This window comes from Equus quagga, chromosome 8, assembly GCF_021613505.1.
Source record: "Equus quagga isolate Etosha38 chromosome 8, UCLA_HA_Equagga_1.0, whole genome shotgun sequence".
Classification (NCBI taxonomy): domain Eukaryota; kingdom Metazoa; phylum Chordata; class Mammalia; order Perissodactyla; family Equidae; genus Equus; species Equus quagga.
Genome location: NC_060274.1, coordinates 101,476,945 through 101,497,544, shown reverse-complemented (window position 1 = coordinate 101,497,544; position 20,600 = coordinate 101,476,945). Strand labels below are relative to the sequence as shown.

Below are 20,600 nucleotides of genomic sequence, written 5' to 3'. Positions count from 1 at the left end.
CAGAGCAGTCACCTTCCTCCCTCCAGCTCCCATTGTCAGTTTGCCCCTGTAACCCTTTGCTTCTACTTTCTAACCACGACTCTCTCCTTTAGTACTATGTCCTCACTCTCATTTTCTTCCTTTTAAGCCATGACAATAAACTCTTAATTGGCTTTTCTGCTTTCAGTTTCAACTCACTTCAATCAATTTTCCAAAGTGCAGCCACATTGTTGCCTCTTGACTTGAAATTCCTTAGTGAGTCCTGTCTTTGACAGGATAAAGTAAAAGTCCTTTTGCAGAGTGGAGCGGCATTTCCCTGATTTGCCGCCTACGTGACTTTGCCCTGGCTGTCCTAGAAGCTTCACACACACATTGAACCACGCAAACTTGCCAAATTCTTATACTTATAGGTTTTGCATCTGCTAGGCTTCTTTTCAATCTTGAACATCTGGCAGTGTCATATTCACTCCACCAGGCCAGACTACAGTGACAATTCCTTTGTGAATCTTTCCTTAGCTCCCCTCTGCAGATACGATCACTCTTTCTTTTGTAACACCCCTGTCCCACTATAAAATCCATTATTACACTTATCTTACTATGTTATGTGTCTGTCAACTACCCAACTGTTGTATATCTCTAGTGCCTGGCACATGTGCACAGCTCCAAAATTACTCAATATGTGTTACTATACAAGTGGCACCAACTGACAAAGGAGCTCAAGGTGGGACAGAATCACTCAGATAGACTGACTCAACGAATTTCAATTTCAGTATATTTCTTGTTAAAATTTTAAAAATGATTTTCTTACTTTTATATTTTCCCAGCCTAAACTAATATATGTACTTTAATATTTAATGCTGAGATATTTTGATTTCTAAGAAAAGTATATATTTGGTCATTCAGATGTCCAAAATATATTTCTCATGTATATTTGGTCTTCTCTATGTTTCCTGGCTCACAGCTCCCAAAACCCTTGGAATTTTCTAAGTGTTGAGAGTGATAAAGATGTATTGTATTATGTTAATGAGGTGACTTTTGGAAAGCACCTAAGGATGGCAGCTGGTTGCCAGTGGAGCCACCCATGTGGTCAGAGGATTGGAACTTTCAGTCCCAACCCCTGACCTCCAGGGGGGCAAGAGGGTTGATAATTTAATCAATCAAATCCCTTCATTATAATGAAGCCTCCACAAAAACCCAAAAAGACAGAGTTCAGAAAGCTTCTAGGTTGGTGAACAGACGGAGATGTGGGGAGAGTGCCATGACCAAAGAGGGTATGGAAGCTCCATGCCCCTTCCCCATACCTTGCCCTATGCATCTCTTCCATCTGGCTGTTCCTGAGTTATATCCTTTCATAATAAACTGATGATCTGATAAATAAATGTTTCTCTAATTCTGTGAGAGCTGTAGCAAATTAATTGAACCTAAGGAAGGGGTCATAGGAACCTCTGATTTATAGCCAGTCAGTCAGGAGTACAGGTGACAACCTGAGCTTGTGACTGGCATCTGAGGGGAGGTTAGCAGTCTTGTAGGGCTGAGCCCTTAACCCGTGGAGTCTGATGCCACCTCTGGGTGGATGGCGTCAGAATTGAGCTGAACCATAGGACACCCAGCAGGTGTCTGGAGCATTGCTTGCTGTATGTGTGGAGAAAACCTCCTTCTCCACACATTAAAACTGATGTCAGGACATTTTAAACGCTGACCAACACAAAACCTTTACATTAAGAAAATACTTCAGGCTTAAAAGATAGTATGATACTAATTAGTATATATAGATAGAAACATGAAGTATAACACTGATTATATGACTTCTACTATATTAAATGGAGGGCAAAAATGTTTATATAGAAAGACCTCATGGAATAAAGCATATAATTATTAAGTCTTATCTCTGGTTTCTTGAAATATTTAAAGTTTTCCAAAATGATTTTGACATGATTTTGTTGTTTCAATGCCTTAAAGTAGGAAGAAGATATAAAAACATGGCACGTTTTAGGTGAATTAACTATAGTGTTATTCATTGCGACTTACCTTTAGAAGCAGAGAAAGAATTTGCTTCTACATTCCATTCTCCTTCTATTTCATAGCCAATATTTTGAAAAGCTTATCTACCTTATGAAGAAATTTAAATGCCCAGAACCTGTGCTTGATGTTAATAAGAAAGTCTATTGTAATATACGAAGCATACAGAATAGAATAATGAATGTTAGGTCTCTGTCCTATTTCTGGCTTAGATTTTTATTTAAGAAAAGTGTAATTTGGTACAGTGTGTTACCATTCTATATTTATCCTTTAAAAATAAAAATAGCTCTATAGCTATTCTCTTGTTACTCCATGGCGTTTTTGGAGGAATGCGTGAGATTATATGTAAGAAATAAGTAAAAGATCGAACAGCAAACTTAGAGTTCATTCAGGAAGGAAGGTACTAGAATCATCTCTATTAACAGCTTGGAAAGGAACTATGTTTCACTCATTTTAATTGTGTTTTCGCTTATGCATTCTAATTCTAGTACCGATGCTAATTTTAGATGTGAGAAGTTAAGTCACTTGCATTTTCTATGTCTCAACAATAAAGTAGGAAAACTGGATGAAAATTTTCTCAAAAGGTCTTTCCAAATGTAGCATTCTATAATTCTCTTACATATCTCATCACGGCTCTCACACCTTACAGTACACGGTGGCAGATACACAGCAGGTGCTTAATGAATGCTTGTTTAGTTAATATGGCATAGTTTTTACTTCATCCACATAGGCTGACTGCAGGAAGACGGTGTTTCTTAAAGTTTTTCACAAAACTAATGGTTGGAACCTCTCAGAACTCACTCCAACTGATTGATTTGAAATCACTGGCTTTATACTCTTCCCATAAAACTGCAGGTTTTTACAGCTTTATAGACAATAACAAGTACACTTAATTACACATGCACAGTAGCAATAATCTTCAAAGACAATTTAATTTCTGAAGCCATGTACTGTAATTTCAGCCAAATCATAGATTCACACAAATCAATGGGATGAAGTTTAAGGATGAAAACCAGTCTGTCTGACTTTGCAGTACTCTAAACCTATCTTTTAAATCTTTGGTAACTTGTAACTTGTAAGTCATATTAGGAACAAATATTGTAAATGGGTATTTTTAATAAGAGTGAGACGTTCTCAGTAAAAGATACATAATTCACACTATGCACAGATGAATGCAGAAAGAAAGCATAATGCATTCGGGTTTTTTGGTGAGGAAGATTGGCCCTGAGCTAACACGTGTTGCCAATCTTTCTCTTTTTGGCTTGAGGAAGATTGTCCCTGAGCTAAGATCTGTGCCAATCTTCCTCTATTTTGCATGTGGGACACCGCCACAGCATGGCTTGATGAGCAGTGTGTAGGTCCCCACATGGGATCCAAACCTGTGACCCCCAGGCTGCCAAAGCAAAGCACATGAAATTATACCACCAGGCCAGCCCCACATTTTTGTAATTACAAGTAAGGACATAAACTTGCTATGTTTTAGACAGGTATGACATATATACATTGTGGTTGAAATATCTTAAAGGTGAATGAAATATTAATATAAAAATCATCTAATTTACAATTAACACATCTTTTAGAGGATTTGATGGCTTTATTTTTCTCAGAACACTAACCATTCATCATAAAAGAGATTGTTGTAAAATATTCTTAATAGTTTCTTGCAGAAGTTTGAGATATACAATATTTCTGTTCAATAAAGTATTGAATATATAAATGATTTACAAAAACAATCTGCAATTATTATGTCATACTCTGATTTTTTTAAATCCTGGACGTCAAGCGGTTTACATAAAAGCTATACCATTTCTTTGCCAAATGAAAATCTTTGCTCATAAGCGTATTTTTTTTATTTTGATAAGAACACTTAACATGAGATTTACCCTCTCAACAAATTTTTAAGTGAAGAACACAGTAGTATTAACTGTAGGCACTATGTTGTAAAGCAGATCTCTAGAACTTATTTATCTTGCACAACTGAAACTTTACCATTTTAAGGTTTAGTTAGTCCTTCTTCATAGTAACCAGAATAAGTAGGCAATATGTCAACATGATTTGAAAATATACTGTTAAATATAAACCTAAAATTTACATTGATGACTTTCATTGTAGCTTAATAAACCCTTTGGAAGAAAAAGAAAACCTTTACACCAAATTTCAAACGTAGAAAAAGGAACTTCATACAAGTACTATGCTGAAATCTTCAAAAGTCTAGAGAAATAAGTTATTTCAAAACTTAGTTTTGATTTAAATGTAAGCTCAAGGTAGTTATGATAAACATTAGGGGAAATTGGAAAGACCTTGTTAAAATAATTGAGCTTACAGAGCAGTGGTAAGAACGTAAATCTGAAAACTGCCTCTGCATCACATAGCTAGTTAAATAATCCGAGAAGTGGAGTCATGTTTCTTTCTCTCAAAGCAAAATTTGAATTTTAATAGGTGCAAAGCAAAGAAGTGGTACAGAAACCACAAGCACCTGGGTTTCCATCTCTTGTGAGACACATTAAGGCAGATGAAAAAGAATACAGTTTTATCTTTTAAATTTCTAAAACCTGAAGATACTTTTAGTCTCCTTTAATAATGTATTATGACTTTATCAACCATGGACATATTTAAATTTGGGGGATAAACAAATAACATTTCCAACTTTTCTCCTTTGGGGCTACATAAACCCATTGTTGATATACTTAAACGCTTTTATTGTTTTATGCTTTCCTTCTTCGTGTTGTAAGGTGTGCCTACTCCTTCCAGATGTCTGAAATCTTGATGCCTCTACGAAAAGTCTGCTTTGGCAATGTTACCTAATGATTTACTCATTTTCAATTTCATCAGTTTGCAATGGATAAATTTCTTAGTTGGATGCTGGACAATTGATAGGACAGCCAGGTTCATCAACCATAAAAACTGTGACAGCAATGGAAGAAGTAACACAAAAATATCGGCTGTATGCAGATAGAGAAAGACAATCTCTGTATGACTCCACTCATAAGTGGAAGTTAAACATGTAGACAAAGAGAACAGATTAGTGGTTACCAGGGGAAAGGGGGGTAGGGGGTGAGCACAAAGGGTGAAGTGGTGCACCTACAACATGACTGACAAACAATAACGTACAACTGAAATTTCACAAGGTTGTAAACTATCATAATCTTAATAAAAAGCAAAAAAAAAAAAACAACAAGAAGCTCAATTCTCTGCGAAAAAAATTAAAACAAAATATCGGCTGTGTGATATCTGCTAGGTTTCTTTGGGTTTAAGAAAGCTAATGTAAGCATCAAGAATTGTTCATAGGAGCTACGTGAAAAGCGCTTAAGAAAAACAGACACAGAGAGTGGTTGGTTAGAAAAACTGGATAGGCTCATGTCATCAAGCACACTTCATCATGCATGAAGAAGTAAAAGACTAATAGTCTTAGAGGGTTAAAATACGGGTCAGAATTCTGGACAGTCCTAGAAAAGACTATGTTGCTATCATTTCTCGGAAACTATTCTAGGAGATATTACCAGATTTTGTGCTATGTACAGTCTGCCCCACTTCCTACGAAGAACCTGCCCAGAACTGAGTGAGTACACAAACTCTCTTCTGATTGATGCTTTTGCCAGGAAGTCTTATTGCTGCTGAAATCTGTTCACACCCTAACGGACTTTCTTACTCTTTGAATCTCAAGTAGTAGAATGACTTCTTGAGTTGGCTTTCTTCATCTCGTATACTATTGACTTGGCAGTCCTAAATCTTACTAATTTTCCAAGTCTTGCTGAACCCATCTAATTTCCAACACACTGAGGAAAGCTTCCAAAATCCAAGCCAAATACGGTGAAATTCCAACATTTGCTAATCTATCTCCCTTCCAGAAGTCTATATTAACACGTATATCCCAGCAAATGCCACTGCTGAAGTTCCCCTAAGAAAAAAAACACACATCGCTCTATAAAATTTTTAAGCATGACATTAATTCACGTAATTCATTTTCTCAAACTCTGAGAGAGCCAAAGTTCATCTATGCTACGGTCACTCCTCAGTAATGAATTGCTAGGCGCCAGCGTAGGTAGTTCTGTCCAAATAGTAAAGTAACAATGTCTTGAGCTCTATCTCACTTATAACATCGAAAGTCAAAAAACAGATGAAAATTGTTGCCATTGTAAAGAAGGGCAATAATGTAGCATCAAGAGAAAGTAAACTCATCTGTGATTTATTTTTAAAACTGTAGTTGTCTTGATAACTTCTCTTTCTCCTAGTGGTTTCATTTTTACTTTTAGGGAAAGGAGTCTTGTCTAAGAATATGTATCAGCATTATCTATTACATATTCCTCATTCTTAGATATGAAAGCCCAGATAACAATATCTAAGTTACAGTTCTGAGAATCTTTTTCTCCCATGACTTAGGGAGAGAGCATCACCAAACGCATTGGTTACAGGGATTTCCATAAAATGAAGTTACTTTGTCTGCAGCTCTTCACCGATATTTGCTGTTTCTCGGTCAGCTACAAATTAGAATGGGCAATTGGTGGCTATAAATGCCACTTGAGAGTGGTGCAAAACTTAAAGTAGATAAGATGTAAGAATTCTCAGAGTCTGGAAAATAAATGAGTTTTGATTGATGAACCCATCTGTTTTCCAGTTGGGTACTACATCACACAGGCAAGAACTGTAAAGCTATTGCTATACCTCCCAAATCGTGGAGTGTTGTATAACTCACATGTTACTTACAATAATAAAACCTAAGAACTATTATTTTGGAAAAAAATTGAGGTTTAATCATCGATTCTTATAATAACTATTGAAATGTAATTTTTAAGCAATTACTGATGAAATCATTTAGCCTTGGAAATTCACCCAGAAGATTTTAGTTTAAATTTATTTATTTACCTAAAATACATAATAAGGTCATAATTATTTAATTTTTAAGGTGAATATAGGTATAATTTTAAATTTTGCCTAATAATTTACCTAACAAGGTAATTTATGTGAACAAGTAAGGGGAAAAGGGAATTATAAATATTATGCTAAATACAGTCATTGCCATTTAAAATACCATCGAAAATGTATCTTATTACTGGATCTTCATGTATAGATTCTTCAAGTTAAACACAACATGTGTAGAAATATATATAATAAATATACAAAAACCTTTGGTTCAATATAAACTAAACAGCTACGAGATGCCAAAGCCTCACAGTTTATTGCATGCATTTTTCTTTGATTCAAAGATTTGTGCGCTCTAAAATGTATACCATCGTTGCATCTTAGTAATTTGCTTACTTTCAAGTTGAAGCTTGTCACTAAATCTAAAAATATTAAGTATTAAAAAAAACAAGAAACAAAAAGCAGTGCTAACGGAAAAACCACAAGGCACACAATGTCTCATTGCTTGACCTTCCCTACATTTGCAACAGTGGTTTAAGACCATGAAATCTACAACATGGTGATCCAGGAGACATTATCAGAGTCAGAGTGATGCTCACATTCTAGAAGCTTCAGGGACTATTCCATAAGAATGGCACCAGAATGTGTCAAATATTTCATAGACAATAAGTGTGTTATTTTCTATGTCTAGCAAAATAATTGATACTGAGATTTGTTGTAGGAGCAGACAATTTTAGGTATTATTCTGCTTCTGAATTTTCTACTTCACTGCAGAAAATTCAAGTACTACAGATTCTCATTGTTTCAGATTTTGCTGTGTCACCCCAAAATAACCTATAACGTTTTAAACTCCTAGAAACCCTGAGAAGCATCCTGTGCTAGGTATAACCAGGATTTTTCAGATTAAAGCATGGTAATTGTTAACTCAAATACTGTTTCCTGCAAATGCACCAATTTTCACAGAAAATTCTTGGTCTGCTCAAATTCTGCCTTTGTGAGTAGGAGTCAAGCTTGTATGAACGGTGGGGGGGGAGGGCAGGAAGCAGCAGAAGCCCTAATGAAATCTTGAGCAAGGTTCAATTCTTTCAAGCTTACAAGGATCTGAAATAAATCACGTTAACAGATGCTTTTTTTTCTCCTTTACAGAGCAATTTACATTGGACTAAGCTTTAATCAATTGGTAAATTGATAATTTACTTCAATATATCTTTCAATAATTGTACTTTTCATATTCTCCACAGATTGTGTGTGTGCGTGTGTGTGTGTGTTTTCCCTTAAAAATTTCAGTGGTGATAATGTAGGTATTTCAGCAAAGAAAGAGCTCTATGACTTAAGCTTCCAATGTAGCTAATGGGCAGATGCAATTTTAATACACTCAACTTTTCACAATAACATTTCATTATTTTTTCATATTTAGTGTAGGCTTCTCTGCTTGTATTCTATATAGAGATTATTATGAATTTCAAGTCATACAACATATATCTTGGTGATTGGCTATAATTATGTCCTAGTTTGCATTGTAATGTAGACAGGCAACAAATTTGTAATTACTCAGGCATTCTTTATGTTGTTTATGGATCCATTGCTTATTCCAGCCCTGACACATATTAGCTGGATGAATGAACAGTCAAGCCTCTAAAGTCCGTTTCCCCATGCATAAATGGGATTTATAATTTGTTCTTTATGGTACTGTGGGATAATCAGAAGAAAATATATGAAATGCCAAAGAATTATTAAGCACTAATTTGATTATGCATTTATTCCCCCATGCTGTCTATAAATTATCCATTTTAGTAATTAGTCTTTTAAGCCAAGAGTTAGAAAAAAAGAAGAGGTCCATATGGTCTTTGCTCTTATTTGTTTGACCTTAAACAATCAAATGACATCAACAAAATATGCATTTGGAAAATAAACAATGTCCACACTATCCATAATCTGTTTTTACAAAGGTAATTTCAAAAATTAAGAAAGAACTTCAGTCAATCTCAATAGTTCTCTTTCCACCTACATTTATGCATTTTTTTTTTACCCTAGTATAGGGGTCTTTTTGAAGTTAGTGGAAGATCAGACTATGCTTTTTTGTTTTGATACAGAAGAAATGAAAGGGTCTTTATGGAGGCTTAAAACAGAGGTTTAAATTCCTAAGATTACTTATTATTCAACTTCCTGGACAGGGATGTGTAAATTGTTGGCTTATGTCTTACAGCGTAATATCACAAGATTCTAAAAATATTGCATGTTTCCAAAGAAAGACATTGTTCTTTAAATTTACCAAAAAAAAAAAAAAATCCCTGTAGACATCTTGAGCACAGTTTTCTAAAGAATGACAAAGCTTAGACACTGCACCAGCAGGCACAGACCTAGAAGCAATTTGGAAGCCACCACCAAGGCAGCCGAGGACATTCCACAAAGACCCAGCTGCTATCACTTCAAGAAGTCTTCCTATCTTTGCCATCCACATCTTGCAATTACTACTGAAAGGAAAAACAGAAGGGACAGAAAATGTGGCTTGAGTTAAATCAAGGACAGCTATGCTTTCTATATTTAATATTCTTTTAATGTACTTTGAAACTTTTAGTAACATCATTTCTTTCCACAAGAAAACATTTAACAACAAATGCTTTCCCTCCCAAAAAGTCTCTACCGTAATAACAAAACAAGCTGTCTACTATCTATTTCATTTTCATGTGTACACTTATATACATATGCAGTAGAAATACTGTATCTGTTAGAATAAGAGGATGAACAACTATCTTTATCAATTCATTTGTTTAAGATAATTTTCCTAGTCAGCAGTAATAGAAGCAAAATTCCGATTCCACAAGTGTTTTTCTCTATGGATGCTTCAATCCAATCTTCTGCTGAACCAGATAACACTCCCAGTGAAATTTTCATGTGATTGTGTGATCACAAAAGAAGATCGAAGTGTGTAAGACAGTTTTTGACCATATTGGTGCAGCGTTGGTTAATAAAGTACCAAATGGATCGACAAACTACCATAAGTAGATTCACTTTTTCAAATTTCTGCAATGGAAAAACCCTCAGAATGTCTTTCACTGCTTTGTGTTACATTAGACGCTTCTAGACCAGGTAATGCTGTCAGGGATGGAAGGCCTAGATTTGTGAAAAATGTTGGGAAGGATCTCATCAGACTTAAAAAACAAACAAACAAAAGATCTCCTTTCTGATCTTCTAAAAATAATTGGTGGCGATCCATTCAGCTATCCACTTACCCATTCATACATCCGCTTATTCAACTTTATTCTGTGGTTATTATCCTTACTATTATCAATATTGATTCATTTGTGAGTTTGTTTTCTGTAATTCTAATGATGACAATGTTTCTTCATGCTCATCCATTCAAGACTAAGCTAGAATTACCAATGAATGAGTCAGGTAATGAACAACAACTGGGAAAATTAGCTAAGAGTTTAAGTAATTCTTTGAGGCTGGATGTGTGGATGTTCACTGCCATAGCTGTGAATGCCAATTTTTAAATATCCACAACTGAATCAAATATCCCTCCAAATATCTTCCACACAATCACTTTCTAGCTGCATGAACTTAAGTACTTTACAATTCTGTAACGGTTTACTCAACTAAAAAATGTGGGTAAAATAAATAATATACGTTGTGCTAACTGAAAGACAATTGTAAGTTCCATGAATTTATTTGTTGATATTATAAAAGATATGTAATTTTTAAAATTTTACTTTAATACAAGTGACTTAGTTTCTGATGGATCATTCATTCTTTATTTACACATTTTAAAGTTCTTCTGAATCCTAAAATTAACACCGTGTTGTTAATGTTATTCTCTTTTTCTCTTTCTCCCTCTCCCCCTCCTTGTGCTATGATAGAGAAATGTTCCAAGTGCTCTGCAAACATGGAAAAAAAGTACCCAGTGGTTCATCTTGGGAAAGGCAGGAAAAGAGCCACAAGAAGTAACAATTGAAATAAGATGTGAAAAAATGGTAAAAATCCTTCAAGTACATAAAAGTTTAAAGAGTGAAATACAGAAAGGACAGTATGTGTAAAGGAAAATACATATGAGAGAATTCGCCTGTGGCCAAGAATTCCCCATGACTGGTGTAGACAATGAAGAGTCTTTGTTGCACGCCAAAGTTAAAAGTTTGGATTTTTGTATATAGAGAGTACTTATTGAAGGGGTTTACGCTGGAAAGTGACAAGATCAGAGACTGGATTCCAGGGGCTAGATGAATCTGAAGGTAGGGGACCAATCAGTAACACCACTTCACACGGCTGCACTGGGAATTACATGAGCTAATATTTGTGAAGTACTCAGAACACAGCTTGGCGCGTAACAAGCAGTGTAAGGATTAAATAAATAAATAAATAAACAAATATTTTGTTTTATATTTTAACTATTCATTAGAGAAACTCTCTCACTTTTATACATGTTACTATCTTCTTCCTCTATGGATGGATCCAGTTACATACAAAATAGTATGTCGATCTTCTGTAAACACTCTTATTTTTATTATGTGCCCACCTCTATTCTCTGTTGCACCAAAGCTTCTCTTTCTGCAAAGGTTTTCTGGTTGAATTTCCATGCAGAAGAAATATCTTTTGCAGGGTCAGGGAAGAGTAGTTGCATGGATGCACAGAGTGAAACGCTAGGATCAAGGTCTAACTATTCCCTATGAAGACCTTTAATTCATTCCCCCTCCATGTCTTCCAAAATACCAAGCACTTTCACTTCTTGAGCCTTTATGGTTTCCCGCAGCCCACACTGGCTTGTGTTCCATTGGTGTTCCCTGGAGAAAACACTTAGGTCTTGGCTTATCTGATCTAGTCACTTACCGCTGTCCACATATTTCCCATCCCTTAAAAAATTACAAGAAAAAATCATTTGTTGTCACCTCCTCTCCTAGTCTTTGCTTTTAGTTTAATGAGGTCCCCGAAAGAAACAGCGATAAATGTGCTCAAGTTAATTTGTAAACTAGAAACCTTTATTTGTTTTATTCAGTTAAGAAAACTGAGTTTCAGAGAAGTTAAGTCAATTGTCATTTACACAACTGATAATTGGTCAAGCACAAAATTAATTCTAGATGTACCTGACGCCAAGGCCATTTTCTCTTACCCTATACTTTGAAAAAAACAAATATGACTTTTTTTTTTTTAGGAAGATTAGCCCTGAGCTAACATCTGCTGCCAATCCTCCTCTTTTTGCTGAGGAAGACTGGCCCTGAGCTAACATCTGTGCCCATCTTCCCCTACCTTATATGTGGGACGCCTACCACAGCATGGCTTGCCAAGCAGTGCCATGTCCGCACCCAGGATCTGAACTGCAGAAACCCAGGCAGCTGAAGTGGAACATTCGCTGCACCACCGGGCTGGCCCCTATGACTTCTTGATAAGGAAACCAAAATGATCATATCCAAGACGTGCTCAGTAATCAGTAACAACTGAAAATAACACTTGAATTAATAAATTATATGAATAATATAATTTGAAATAATTGCGATAAAAAAATGCAATGCCTATGGCCCTTAGAACCTTACCTCTATAATTTTATCCTTACTTGAGTTTTTGTTCACTTACGGTTAAAAAATAATTGTAAAGTCTCGCTAAGCCCTCAAAAGACAAACCGAAAGAGCTCTCGTGCTGACAGCAGTGGAAATGTTACTGTATCATCTCGGCATGGTACTGCTTGGAACTATTTCAGTAAACAGGATAAAGCTATGTTAGACTAGAAGAGCTGGTGCCCTCCTATCGCCCCTATAGGAGTCACACGGTGATTATGAGAAGCATGGACGCAAAACCACCTTTATAATCATAAAAGGTTTTATACCATTTGAAGCTGAACTACGGATAAGGCTAAGAGATAACTTTTTCTCTCTCTTTAGTAAAGCCCTTCAGCAAGTGGGATTCCAGGCAAAACTGTAAGAAGAAGTTCGAGGTTGAAGATAGTCACATTTCAGCAGCTGCAATGTTAAATCGGTAATTGTCCACGCAAACAACTCAAATTTATCTGTTTACTTTACATGTACTCAGGGAAAAAAAAAAAAGCTTGCATCATAAAATTCTAAAACCCACAAGTTTTAGCTCTTCTGTCACATCTCAGTGCATTTAATATCCTTCTGCTGTATTATTTACGACTTCACAAAGAAAGTAGTTATTTCCTATTATCTGTTCAATAAATAAGTAGAGAAATGCAGGCTGCAGAGATACAATTTGTTAATGAAATAGCCCAGAGAATTTTCACAGTGTCTAGTCTCAGGAGCTTGCGCAGCATGTATTAAAACTTGCTTCAGTTCTAAAGAGAAACTCCAATTTTTACACACTGATATGTTCCACTCAGATGGCTGAGGCATGCTTTCTGAGCAGATTATGCAACAGGAGTAATGCACACTGTGATACATCATATATCTAACCACACAGGCATGTTTAAATACTTTTCTCTACTTGTTCAACCTTCTTCTGTTACTGGGGAGACTGTCTCATTTCACAAATGAGACAGATGTAGAATTTCCAGTTCTTGAAACTGTTTTCAAAAAGAAGAAGAGAAAATGGGGCCGGCCCCATGGCTGAGGGGTTAGGGTTCCGCATGCTCCACTTCAGAGGCCTGGGTTCATGGGTTCCGATACGCAGTACAGACCTACTCCACTCATCAGCCATGCTGCGGAGGTGTCCCACATACAAAGTAGAGGAAGACTGGCACAGATGTTAGTTCAGGGTGAATCTTCCTCACCAGGAAAAAAAAAAAGAAGGGAAAGAAATCTTGCATGTTGTAGTTCTTACCCAAATATCATGGACCATGAATGTAGTATGTTCAAGAGATATTATTTTGGTACAAGTTAGAGGGAACCTATAAGCTAGGCACAGAGTAGGTAGGTACATGACTATTCCCATATTTGTATACTTTTACCACCTTGTAAAACAACAACAACAAAAATTTTCACATACTATCATCTAAAAACATTCATCTTTTGCTGATAATTCCCCTTGTTAAAAGAAGAAATAAATACTAGGAAAAGACTAATTATAATAATGCATATTTCCCTTTTTTGCTGTGAAGGTTTTAGTTTCTCTGTAATACTGAAGCTATCCCACGGGAGATATGCCTGCTTAGCTGATGGCATCAGATTTTGAAAACAATCTAGAGGAGGCAAGAAACATATCATATAACATATCATGTAAGACATGAAAACTTACCTCTAACCTTAAACACAGCATGGATCTTAACAGCAAATGTAGGACTAGACTTCGACTTCAATCAAAACCAAACGCTGCTTAGGTCTGAATGCTCTTTCTTTTCCACTATTTAAAGTGAAGTTTAATTTCCTCTAAGAACAAATATCTTATCTTTTGCCAGGGTTGGGGTAGGGTAGCTGCTCAGATTCACAATTTGTGAATGACAGACTACAGTGCAAAACCCAGGGGATATTCAGCATATACATGTTTCACTAATTTTAATGCTGAATATTATTTATGAACTAATAATATTCCCTTGGATTTAAAAAAAACAGATATATTAATATGTAGTAAAGTTATTTTCAAACCCCTAAGATAATTTTTAGTCAGTTACATAAGAAATGCATATTTACCACCTTTATTTTATTTATTTTTTCATGAGGAAGATTGGCCCTGAACTAACACCTGTTGCTAATCGTCCTCTTTTTGCTTGAGGAAGATTGTCCCTAAGCTAACAACTGTGCTAATCTTCCTCTATTTTGTATGTGGGATGCTGTCACAGCATGGCTTGATGAGTGGTGTGTAGGTCCACACCGAGGATCCAAACCAGCAAATCCCGGGCTGCCGAAACAGCAAACTTAACCACTACACCACCAGGCTGGCACCACACTTTGATTTTATTTTAATAGTAGTACCATACATTTAGGCAACTGGGAAAATATGTGTATTTCTTATCAGTGGATATAATAATAGCCATTAATGTAAACACTATTGTGACTAAGGCTTTCATCAAAGTTGGCTATTAATAATTTTGTATAGTTTCTATCATAGAAACGGTGAGAAACATTTGACCTAACTCATTCTAAAATTCAGCTAGTGATATGCTAATGATTTGGTATAGAATGGCTTATATATCACAACATATTATTTCATGTTCTTCAGAGAGTCCTCAATTTAAATTTAAATAATTGACCGTTAAACATGATTAAATTTCCCTAATTCATTTAAAAGTATTTTTGAAATTGTGGTTTTACAAAATTCTTTCCTGTGTACCCTACCTCAGATATCTAGAAACATCAGGAGCCATAAGGTCTTAGTTTGAGGGAGAAATACCTGAGAGATATTCCGAGCCCAAGAATCACCTGGAACTACTCCAACGTGCACTTGCCTAGGAGGAACATTTGTGGGTTTTATTGTGGGAGTTTGGTCTTCCCTATTTACTGGAGTTATTACCAACTTGACAGGAAAAGCTAAGTTGATAAAATATGATTGTTTAAAAAATCCACATATATATATTTCCCTGATGGTAATAGTTGCTACTCATATATGACTTGTGTTTAATATTTTTATCAGTCTTCGTGCAATTTTCACTTTCTATTCCCTTCTATTAAACTGAAGGTTACTCTATGATAATACAGCGTGTCCTGGAAGGTAAAGTGTTAAGCTACCAATCTAAAAAGTGGTATAAGTATTCTCTATTTCTTTGCTTTATCCTACTGCTAGATTTATATCTTCTCCTCTTTCCCCTTCTTTCTCTTCTTCTTTCCTGTCTCTAGCTATCCCGGATGATTTTCCACACCTCATCACACTTTTTAAGTTACTGGAAATAAAAAACATTGGGGCTGAAGGAGAGAGGAAATATGCAGAGGGTGTAGAAGTCAATATTTGAAAACGTTCTATACACGCAACCCCCTCCTCCACCACACACACATACACACATAAGCATGGCATTCTATAGAGATTTTTGAGGATTCTGGCAATTATCAGTGGATGAAGAACATGGCCTCTTAAAGTCATAGATACTTTTTGCAAATACATTTTTTTTTTACAACAGTAGATAGAAACATAACTAATGAACTTATGTTAAATACTGTCTATATAACTGTGACAAAAATGTTTCTCTAAAAACTTGTTTTCTTTCACTATCCTAAATTTTGCTATTTAATTTTTTTAAATTTAAAACTCAATTCATCAAATAGTATTGAATATTTCCATAAACAAGGCACTATAAAGACCTCAAAACAATGACTAAATAACTGTTCAAAAATATTAATTTTCAACAAAAAAATCATAGTTGGGTTTGAGAAAAGAACATAGTTGACTACCAACACATAGCGTGAAGTATGGTCATAAAAGATCTGTAAATTTTGTGAGGCAATGGCTAAGTGGTGTTTTACGGGGGAAGAGGCAATGAAGATAGACCATAAAGCAACACAGGATTTCCAGCACTCAGGGAAGGGCCAGAAAATTCTTGGTGGAGGGACCGGTCTGGGCCCACCGTATGTTTGTCATTTTACCTATGTCATTTCAACAACCCTCAAAGAACTCTACCCCAAAAGCATTCTTGTCCACATATTAAGATTAGAATCCTTCTTAAAGATGTTAAGAAACTTGCCAAAAGTGAAAGCCAGGTAAGTTTGAATAGTCTCACAAATTGAACTGCCACAGGTGATCAGGGCCATAAAAAGCAGTCGAATTCAGAGCTTATAATTCCTTTCATTCTACAAGATGCCTCCAGGGAAACCTGGGCTCCACTTGGGAGAGACAAGTTTGGCTTCATGAAGGAGAGGAGTGGGATTTAAAGCTAGAAGTCTAGGGAGGAAATATTTTGGAGGACTGAGGGCAGAGTGAGGAACCTGGAGACACTACAAAGTCCTGAGAATCTGAGTAGGAAAATGCAAGCGGAACCGTGGTTTAAGAAAAACAAACTCATGGTTGAGCATAAAGGGAAGCAAAAACACAGGGAAGGCTTTATCACTACCTCATTAAGATTTAAGAAAAAAATGCCCTTATTGTCTCTGGGTTGAAAGTATGTCACCTACTTAATTTCCGTTATTGAAGTTTGTCTAGTTTTTTTACTTTACCTTATATCTAGCAATCTCCTCCTAAAGCCTTCAGGGTAAGAAAAATGTCATGGCAACATAGTAAGAGCCCACCAGAAAAAACAAAAAAGATAGAAAGAATAGGAATTTATGTCTGGCTTAACTTCGACATGTTTTCAACTGAATAGTTTGAACCTCCAGCCTCATAATTTTCATGCTCTTGAAAAAGACACTTGTAAAATTATTTTCTTGCTACTTTTCAAAGCTCTGGTTCAGAAAATTACTACCCTTTTGATGTGAAGGCTGATGTAACTAATTATAGCTAGGAAGATACAATTCCTCCTTTAATAATAAAGAAATGGCAATCTTTCACCTAGAATATAACACAGTGTCTGGATTTGAAGCATGAAAGATTAAATCAGCAAGCTTTGAAATTCTATTATATTCAGAGAGACAGTGTCTCCAAGGACAATAATGTTGACAATAGAAGGAGGTTTCTTCAAGAGCATTTCAACCTCGCAGCTTACTGTGCTGCGGTGAAAAGAACGCCGGGCTGAAGGCGAGGAGACGTGCGCTCCTATCTAGGCTCTTTTCATAATCAGCGGAGTATTTAGGTCAAATTAGTCAACTTCTTTAGTTTAACAATAATGCAATGACTAGTTTCAACCACCAATTCACAAGGCAGGGAGGAAAGGAGGAAAAAAAAAGGTAAGGATGGAGAGAGAAAGAGGGAGCTGGAAGGAGAGAGGGAAAAAGAGATGGCAGGAAAGACAAGGAAGACTGAAAAGAAGACACGGAAGGAAGACAGTGAGAGAGGCCAATTTACACACTAGTGGTTCTTAACTTCAACCGGCATGAGAATGAGCCGGAGAGCTTTCTTTTTTCTTTTCTTTTTTTTTCCCCCCCGAGGAAGATTAGCCCTGAGCTAACATCTGCCAATCTTCCTCTTTTTGCTGAGGAAGCCTGGCCCTGAGCTAACATCCATGCCCATCTTCCTCTACTTTATATGTAAGACGCCTACCATAGCATGGTGTGCCAAGCGGTACCATGTCCACACCGGGATCCGAACCAGCGAACCCCAGGCCGCCGCAGCAGAATGTGCATACTTAACTGCTGTGCCACTGGGCCGGCCCCTGGAGAGCTTTCTAAAACACACATTGATGGGTCCCACTCCCAGAAGTTTGGATGCAGACTGGGTTGGGGAATGTGAGTTAGCATCCTCACATGGGGAATGTGAGCTAACATCACATTCTCAGGTGATGCCAATGCTGCTGGTCTGGGGACCACACTTTGAGAGACACTATTGTAGGTCTCCATCTATACAGAGTCTTACCAAGAGAAAAACACGTGTAATTCAGTTTGCTCTTTACATTATTAAGAAAATTGTCTCAATAGCCATCTTTCTAAAAGTCATTATCCTTTCTATGTGCTGTATTATTTTGTTTCAAAACACTGACCTTCTACCTACGCATACGACAGAATCATTATTTCTTATATTTGTGTTAGATTAAATGGATTCATTTTTTTATTTTACTAGATATCAGTGGTGCCAAAAAAAAAAAGGCCAAGGAAGTAGTGCACCTTTATGCCGATGGGGTGACACATAAAATGGGCATTCTCATTCATTGCTGGTGCAACTATAATTTGGCTTACTTGTTTCAGAACCTTACACATGCCCTTTGGTGCCTTGGGTAAAAAAGCCTTATTAACTCAACAGCTAAAGGTACCATTGCCACCACAATTAATAACAGCAGTAATTGAGCACTCATTCTGTGCCAGGCATTTGGCTAAGTGCTTTATGTGTGTTTATGGTATTTAATCCTCCCCACAGCCCTAAGAGAAAAAAAGGATCCCACTGTGCTTTTTCCTTGGTCAGATAAATTTTTTATAGTTATTCACCTGTGTAGACATTGACGCACAGAAGAAAGATGTATGTGTATATACATTCAGAATGAGAGCAGAGAAGTACATTCTCCATTTCATTCGTCTCAGATGCTTAGGAGGGCAGAGACTAAACTTATGTCCTCCTGCTCTGCATGAATACCCACGAAAATAGTTCCAAATCTTGGAATATCCAAAGAGAGGCTGGAGTCGTAAAAGGTATTTCCCTTAATTCTACCAAAAATCAAAACTTAGTCCTTGGCAGAGTACTGCAAAGCAATGAACAAATTTATTTTTTAAATTTTACTTTGGATGCTAAAAATGACTTAAGATGATACATTTAGAAAAAAGCGCAGCTGCTATAAATGTCTTTCCTGAGTTTGCAAGGACAAGTATTTAACGATCTAATCTTTAACCTCTTAAACCTCTTATTCCAAAAAAGGAAATAAGAGCTCTGCTGGGAAATGCAGTTCTCTACTTCTATGGGAAGAGCTCACCAATTTTGTTGTTTCATAATCTATAGAGGTAAGACTAGCTGTGTTTTTCACAATTATAGGTGAGCTGGATCATAGATCTCTGGGGATAAACCTCTTTATCTACTCTTTCTTGAAAACTGGAGTATCTTCCTTCACATAGTAATTGTCTTATCTCTCTCTGCTGTGATCTATGGAAATTTTGTTGCCAAAAGACAGTTTTCAAGTCATTTTGACTTGTAATATCCATCTCCCAACTTTTCTTTATAACAAGCGTCTGCCAAACAGAGTAAAATATATCAGCAATAGAACTTTGAACTGAATAACATGCGGCACAGGCAACAAAGCGTGTTGTAAACGATGGGAATGAGGAGACTGAGGTTCTAACGTCTTGCTTTTATTTCTACCTCTGCCTCTAAACAGCCATGCAACCTTGTAAAGATCACTTCACCTTTTACGCATCTCATTGTTCTCATCTATAAAATGAGGGCGTTAGACTAGGTAACCTCTAAAATCTACTCCAGCTCTCCGAATTCATCATTCATTCTGATAAACTGGTTGTGGTCCTGGGATGGTTACAGGTTAAAAGGCATTCCAGATAAGATCACAGATCAAGTTCTTAGATCAGAGATGCTTTCAATCACAGCTTGTGTATGAGCTCTAACAAGAAGGCATTACATTCTCCGGTAGAAATGAAATTAATAAGCTATTTGTATATCACGCTTTTAGATTCAAACATTTACACCATACACAAAACATTTTAAGACCTTTTTTAATAGTATGTTTAGTGTATTAATTAATATTACTTACAGTGCATAGTGTATGCAATAATTCACTGTTCTATTACAGTAATAACGCAGCTAGTCAGTTACTAGAGAATTGCTTTGAACTTTTAGGGAGGCTTCACTAGCGATATTGATTATTGCAGATGAATTAGCTACATAAATAGTTCTCTGTACCATACATACCGTATATATAACTATATAAGATACACAGATATAATCTGATAGCAACATACCAAAATATTAACTTGTGTGTAGCTTGTTCTAGCATCCAAGTAAACTAAAGCTATATTTAGAGATGAAACATAATGCAGGAATATTGAAATTATATATATGATTCTAGAAAACATGCATTTTGCTAGAACATAGTCATCTGGTTCCCTGTTTCAGTTCTCCACGTCCTCTTATTCAAGTAGGCATTATGGGGGTTATGCAGTATATAACAACAGCACATATTTTTTTGTCAATTAATTAAGATACATTCGATTTATATTCTCTATTTGAATCTTAGCTTATGCAAATGCTAACTTTAATTGCATAGCTCAAGCAAAAATTTTTTTTTTAATTTTTTTGGTGAGGAAGATTGGCCCTGAGCTAACACCTGTTGCCAATCTTCCTATGTTTGC

At 36.2% G+C, this 20,600-nt stretch overlaps 1 protein-coding gene across 1 annotated transcript in view; it reads right to left on the bottom strand.

Annotated features, from left to right (window-relative positions):
- KCND2 (potassium voltage-gated channel subfamily D member 2) overlaps nt 1–20,600 on the bottom strand; it is a 452,568-nt gene that overhangs the window by 402,178 nt on the left and 29,790 nt on the right. The gene's annotated exons all lie outside the window — the stretch shown is intronic.